Below are 6,927 nucleotides of genomic sequence, written 5' to 3'. Positions count from 1 at the left end.
TCGAAAAAATTAAAAATTTATTTTTTTCTTCCTAAGATGCCTAATCGAATCAGCTTTTGATGCTGATCAAAAATATATGTATATGATTTACAGGGTCGGAAATGAATCGTTCACACATTACGAGCTTCTGACTTAAATTAAAGTTAGAATATGAAGAAAAAATCTAAATTAAACTAAGCTAAGCTAAACCTTGAGATTTAATTAAAACTAAGTGACTAAGTAACCACTTTCCACTTTTCTTGGGACCTTAATAAGCCCCAAAAATAAGTATGACATTATTAGGAAATAAATGCCAATCATAAACATGACGCATACTTTTCGCAGTCCTCCAAGTTTTCCGCTTTTCGGGGAAAAGCGTTTCGCAAAGTTGCCCGCAATTGCCCGTCTCAAGTAAGTAGTTAAGTTAATTTTCAGTGTGCTCACATTATCGCGAGCGGGTAGGTGAAAGTGAGAGCGAAAGTGGAAAGTGAGAGTGAAAGTGTAAGTGGAAAGTGGCATGGGAAAGCGAAAGTGCTGCAAAGGACACTCAAATAATAATAACAATCTGCCGCAAGGGGGGAATCTTAATGGTAACGCTAAGCGGAAAAGTTTTTATGATTTTTATTAGTTTCGCCTCGCGATGGGATGCCCAAAAACAAATAATGGCCAGTGCCATAAAGATTTGCCCCCCTTCAAATAGATATATATATATGTATTTATATATATTGGCATCCGGGGACTGGGATTGAGATTTTCTTTGGATTTTTTCTCCCAGATTTCCAACTACATTTCCGCTCAGATTTATCAACACCACACGCGATGGACACGATGCGTGATATATCCCATATGGCGATAGCATGTGGCTTCTTTTCCGTTCGGAGTTCGATTTTTGGATGGTCAGCCATCGAATTGGACAAGGTGGAGTCCATGGTCCTTGGCCCTTGGTGGCATCTCACACCACTGCTACTCCCTCCCTTGGCCAGAGGCGTTGCTAATCTAATTTGCAGTTATTGGCGGTCCAGATTAGCCCAAAAACACTCAGCAAATAGCACACACACACAAGTGTGTGTAATGCCAATCGCGTGCTGGGAGATTCCATTCTGGATTGCCTATAATTTAGCCAAGTGAACTTGGAGAAAAAGTCAAGTAAATTATTATGTTACTTTTAAGAGGAAAAATATATGCAACTTGTTTATATTTACAATGAGTTTGATAGTTTTTTGATAAATATAGAAATTTTATTTCTAAATTCTGTTTCACAATAGGGGCTTTGATAATACATTGTTGGGAAACATAATACATTATTTGTTCTCTAAAAAAATGGTTGGGAATTATAACTGCAAATTTGTAGTTTTCCTAACAAAATGGTTGGGAATTATAGTCAAAAATCTTCATAAATATTACCGTTTATAATGAAAACGACTGCAAAAGTATCCAAATAACTTATTGGTATTCAATCTAGAATTTTAGAATATTTAAAATGTATATTTAATAAATATTAAATATTATAAAAAAAATAACAAAATTCTATATTAAATAATTATGATTAATATATGATAAAATTCAAGATAAAATACAAGTTGTTAAGTTTGAGTGTTTACAGTAGTTTTGCACTATTTTTTACACATTTTCTTCAAGTGTAACCCTTACTAGAAAGTGGTCTTGAGGACATATTACCATCTGAGTATAGTAAGGATGGCAGGACTCGATGGGCACACACACACACATTAGTCGAAGCTGTGCAAGTGCAAAACATAATGAAAATGATGTCAGTTTGATAAGATTTCGCCACAGGGTGTGTGTGTGTGTGCGAGTGTTTGTGTATAGGTGGTGTGTGTGTAAATGGTGTGTGTTGTTCTGCGTTTTGTTGTGCGTGTATCAGTGCCATTGTTGCTCGCTTGCTCGCATGTTATGAGAAAAGTTTCGCCGCTTAAAGATGTTTCGATGGCAAACTTTGGCACCGCATGCTACAGGAAAAGCGTACGAAAACGGTAGGAAAAATGAAGGGAAAACCCAAGGAAAAACGTAGGGGAAAACCCTCATAGTAAACCGAAATGTGCTGTTTGCATGCACATCGAGTGTATTCCATTTGTTTTCCTACATTTTTTCGGGGGCATTTTGGGCGGTGAACAAATCCCATCGAAATTGTTTGTTGGTAATACAAAAATTGAACAATAATACAAATAAACAAAAAAAGTTTCGCGTGAGTCATAGTGTTTATTACAAATGGTTTAATTCCTGAATTAAATGAAATCATTAGTTATGGTGGCAAATTAAAGAGCGAAATAGGAAACAGATTTGCAATAAATCAACTCCTTCAGTAATTTATTTGTTATCAGGATTCTAGGTCTCTTATGGCTTAAATAGTTAAATATCCTTCATTACTTGCTTAAAAACCTTCAAAAACTTGATTTAAACAGCTTCAGTTTGAAGCAATTACTGCCTGTTTTTGTACATTATTTTGGTAATATCTATGTATATGACCGACCAAAACTGTTTAATAGCTCAGTTGCATCAGTTTGCCTAGTCCTCCCGCCCCACACACCTCTGGATCCTCGAGGATGCCTTTGTCCTTTGCTGGAAAACACACTCGAAACACGTCCAATCAGCCTCGGACTCCCATGTGTTGCGTGTGTTGCATGTGATGTTGCTGCTGTTGCTGCTGTTACGAGGACACACACACAATGTCCTGCCAGACTGGCAGCTGACAACGCCTATCAAATTAAGCAAAACAAAATTGCATTAGGGGCGAAAAGTTGCAAGCCCTGCACAAAAGGCAGTCCCCCCAAACCAGCGCCACTTAATAAACCCTTTCCACACAAACACTTTCGAACAATAAAGTTGGCAAAAATAGTTACTAAAATGTTGTAATATTTAAGATAATCAAATATTCCTAATAATTATAATATAACTTATAAAAATAGGAGTATATTTGAAGACTTTATCTTGCTTTCTACATAAAATTCTCTCTACTCTTAAGTTTTGAATGCTATTTATTTGACCCCCACTGTTTGGGGGTGTGTGTGTAGCTTTGGGGGCGTGGCATGTCAGCGCCGCCAAAATTATTCATTGCACAGTGCGGTCCAGACAATTTATGCTAATCAACATCAATCGATTTGCATGGCCCGTGCCTGGCCAAAGGATAAACGCTGTCCTGGTCGTCGCTTCTCCTCCTGCTTCTGCTCCTGCTCCTGCTCCTGCTCCTGCTCCTGCTCCTACAGTGGCATCCTGTTTATTGGGCGGTTCCGATGGCTGCGGTTCAATGGCTGTAGCTCCTACCAGAGATGGGGGCCCATCGATGTCCAAAGTGGACAATCACTGCATGTGGCTGATTGCATACGGCGCACAACAATGGCTGCCCCCGGAGTCTGGGTTCCCTCCTGCCTCCCCCACACTGTTGCTATATCTATGTATAGTTGCGGTTTTGTGGGTGTGGCTGTGGCAGGGGATGTGGCAGTGGCACTGGCTGGGGTTGTGCCTGCGACAGCAATAATTTCATAATGTTTATAAAAAGGGAATAAACTCGGCCGGCCGCCAGACGAGCAAGAAGAGAGCTTTGGGTTTGAATGTTCACCGGGCAGATGATGCTCTGTCTCTACTTTGTTTTTGTTTCGTTTTTTATGTGGAGTTTATAAAAAGGGTTAAATTTCTTAAAATTGTATGACTATATATAATATAGGTTCCTTGGGAACGATTACGAATTAAGAGACTATAAATATAATTTCACTGTTTTTAAATATATAGTCAAACTTATACCATATATATTTATTATTTATTTGTTTCTATGATCATCTATGATTTAAGTTATAATATAATCAAATTACATTTGTATTTCCAGGCTTAGTTCGAATCTAAAAGCTTTTTGGAAACTGGACGACATCATCTTTGGATTCTATTCCCTGTCGCACCTAAATCATCGCTACCTCTCCCGCAACTTCTCCCGCAACTTCTCCCGCTGATCGATCATTGCTTATCAGTGCTCATCGGTGACATAAAGAAGGTGAACAACTTACAATGCAAAAGCAAAAACAAACTTGCCAAAAGTTTTAGTTAAATTAAAGTGAAGTAAAAATATTCGTAAAGTAAGGGCAAGGCCTAGAACAGCCTCTGTTGTGTTTTATTTTTTGTTTTTTTTTACAGTGCTTTTTCTAGTGATTTGAATATATTTTTTTTATTTTTTTTTTAATGTGAAAGTGAAAAAAGTGTATTAAAACAAGTGTCGAAGTGAAAAGTGTTACACAATGGAGATGAGGCCCCCTGTCGCGTTTTTTAATTTTTGACAATATAATATAGTGTTTTTAATTGTTTTTGGCAAAGACAATGTTTAAAAGTGTGCTTTTACCTTCAATTAAGAAAGGTTTTTGTTGTTCACTCAACGGTGAATTACCGTTGAGATCGATCCACACAACAACAAATAATGGGGTGAGTGAAAAATACATTCTTTGTTCTTTCTCTTATCTTTGTCTTTTTTATGCTTTTGCAAAACCAATTTTTCCCTCACCCCCCGACTCTGGTACCTCAATATATGTTTCTTATCAACCTGTAAAGTGGAACTTAAAATTAAAAGAGATATTTTAATAATGTGATCTCTTGAGGATCCACTTTTTGTGACAGTTGGAAAGGTGTAAAGCAGCAGGTTTTGTTTACCTTTTATTTCTGGGCAATTTATTATTTGTACTTATTATACCCTTGCAGGGCATGAATATTATATTATTATATTAAAATATTATATTATTTTAGTCAAAATACGAATATTTTTTAGCTTATAAATGATCGATTTTTAATGCCATTGCTTAATTCAATTAAAAACTTTTTTTGTTTTTAAGTGATATTGAAACTTTTTGGAAATTCCTTTAAGGATAATATTAAATTTGATTTTATGGCAGGGATTTATATATAAATCTTCTTTTCAATATTATAAATCTATTAAAATTGGCTCAAAGTTAGTATAAGATTTGTTTAGTTTTATGCGATGCCTTAAGTTAAAATATTAAACTGAAATTATAAAACAGAATTCAATATTTAAATCTTCATAACATAATATACATATATTTAAGGAAACTTGTTGTACCCAAAGGACTCTCCCTTTTATAGTGCAACAAAAGTGTTCGCTCATCTCTCGCTTATCAAGCAGCTGACTCATCCTGCGCCTCTTTTCGGATGGCATGTTGCGACACTTAACCCCACCCAGCCAGTAATCAACCCTTTGCAACCACCAAACTGCAACTCCTGCTCCAGCTCCTGGCCTAGCTCGTGCTCCTTCTCCTCCTTCAGCTCCTGCTCCTGCACCATCCCAACGCAGTTTATAGTCGACGCTTAGGCGCACATGTTGTCATCATTGCCATCGCCACGGCCATCATCATCATCAACATGGTTGCAGGGGGGCAATGCGATGCGATGCGATGCGATGCGATGCGATCCATAGTTCCATAGTTCCACAGGGGGTCAAAGCCAGAGGGGCTGAGCTGGGATGGATGGGTTTGGTTGGTCCATAGTTGACCCCCAGTTGAGCATGCTCATGAATTTGGGCTGTATGGCAAATGAAGTTGAGCCCCAGCTGGAGCCACGAGAAGCGAGAAAAAAGCGACTGCAAATTTACTCTATTTTATCCACACAGCATGTGTGTGTGTGGGTTGGAAAATTTTGTAAATTTTGTTTGCCAAATTGTATGTGTGTGTGTGTGTGCGCGAGTGTGCGGGTGTAATTGCTAGGCATTTGTCATGGGCTGCAAAAATTGGGCCACAATCAGAGCAATACAGCGAAAGGGAGAGTACGTAATCACAGCAGAAATTGACTAACAAAAACAAATATATAAACTATATAGAATAATGATTTAAATGGAGGAATTATTTCTTAAATTCTAATACTAATCTACATCCGAGGGGTCTTAAATCCATTTAAGAAGTAGGTAAAAATATTATATAAAAGAGTTAAAATTACAAATTCTATATTAAAATATATTTTGTAGTCTAATTTGAGATACTTTTTCTAGGAATTTTAGAATTTTTGTGACTTTTTGTGATTTTTTACACCCTCGATAAGTTTTATATTCAATTTGCAAAATAAATCTTGATTGATAAATATAAATATATTGATAGCATATAGCAAAACGTAGTCTTCAAATAGAAAGCATCTATAAAAGTTCCTTAATCGGATAATCAGCAATAAAATCCCATATAAGTGATACAAAAAAAAAGGGTGCGGTGATTTTCAGGTGGGGTTATCCTGGTGGTGGTGTTGGTGGGCGGTGCAATTAGGTAAATCATGGTATGCTTTGTAATTTGCCACAGGCAAAAACGTACTGAGCCACTGACAGGCTGGCAAATTGTGACTATGGTTGCCGAAGGACGACAGAAGGAGCTTCCTGCATGGACAGAAAGTTTCGGCAATGAACTTCCCCGGCTCTACGGCTTAACACATCCGGAAGGAGTAGGGAGAAAGGAGCAAGCCAGGTGTATTCCTATGCATAGAACAAAATAAAAAGTATATCAAAATATTAGGTTAAAAAAACCAGTATATTTAGCCACAAGAAGCCCCCAAGTATGCTATGATAAGTAGAAGCTGTGCACAATAAAAATATTTTCTACGAGTTGATGGTTTTACATATTGAAATAGCTGAATATTAAGCATAAAAATATTTGAAATTCAAGGCTGTTCTTAGTGATTTCTCAAGTGTCCTTGCGCTGTATTGAAAAAGTCAATCCCAAAGCAATTCCTGTGATCTTTTTTTCTTGCCGTGTGGTTTTGCCAGGACCTTCTGTGCGGGCTCCCTCTCTCTGTGTGTTTGTGCATGCATGAGCTTTTACAAAGCCTGTGCAGCGCATTGTCCTTGCTTAATTGTCTGCAAGGACAACAGGAGCCGCAGGAACAGGAGTCTAAAGTCCGGAGTCCGGAGACCGGAGACCGTAGCTCGATGCCTGAGCCAGAGTTGAGTTCGAAGTGGACCTG

This window comes from Drosophila serrata, unplaced genomic scaffold, assembly GCF_035046125.1.
Source record: "Drosophila serrata isolate PLE 108 unplaced genomic scaffold, ASM3504612v1 contig_276, whole genome shotgun sequence".
NCBI classification, from domain to species: Eukaryota; Metazoa; Arthropoda; class Insecta; order Diptera; family Drosophilidae; genus Drosophila; species Drosophila serrata.
Note: the sequence above shows the minus strand (reverse complement) of the source record.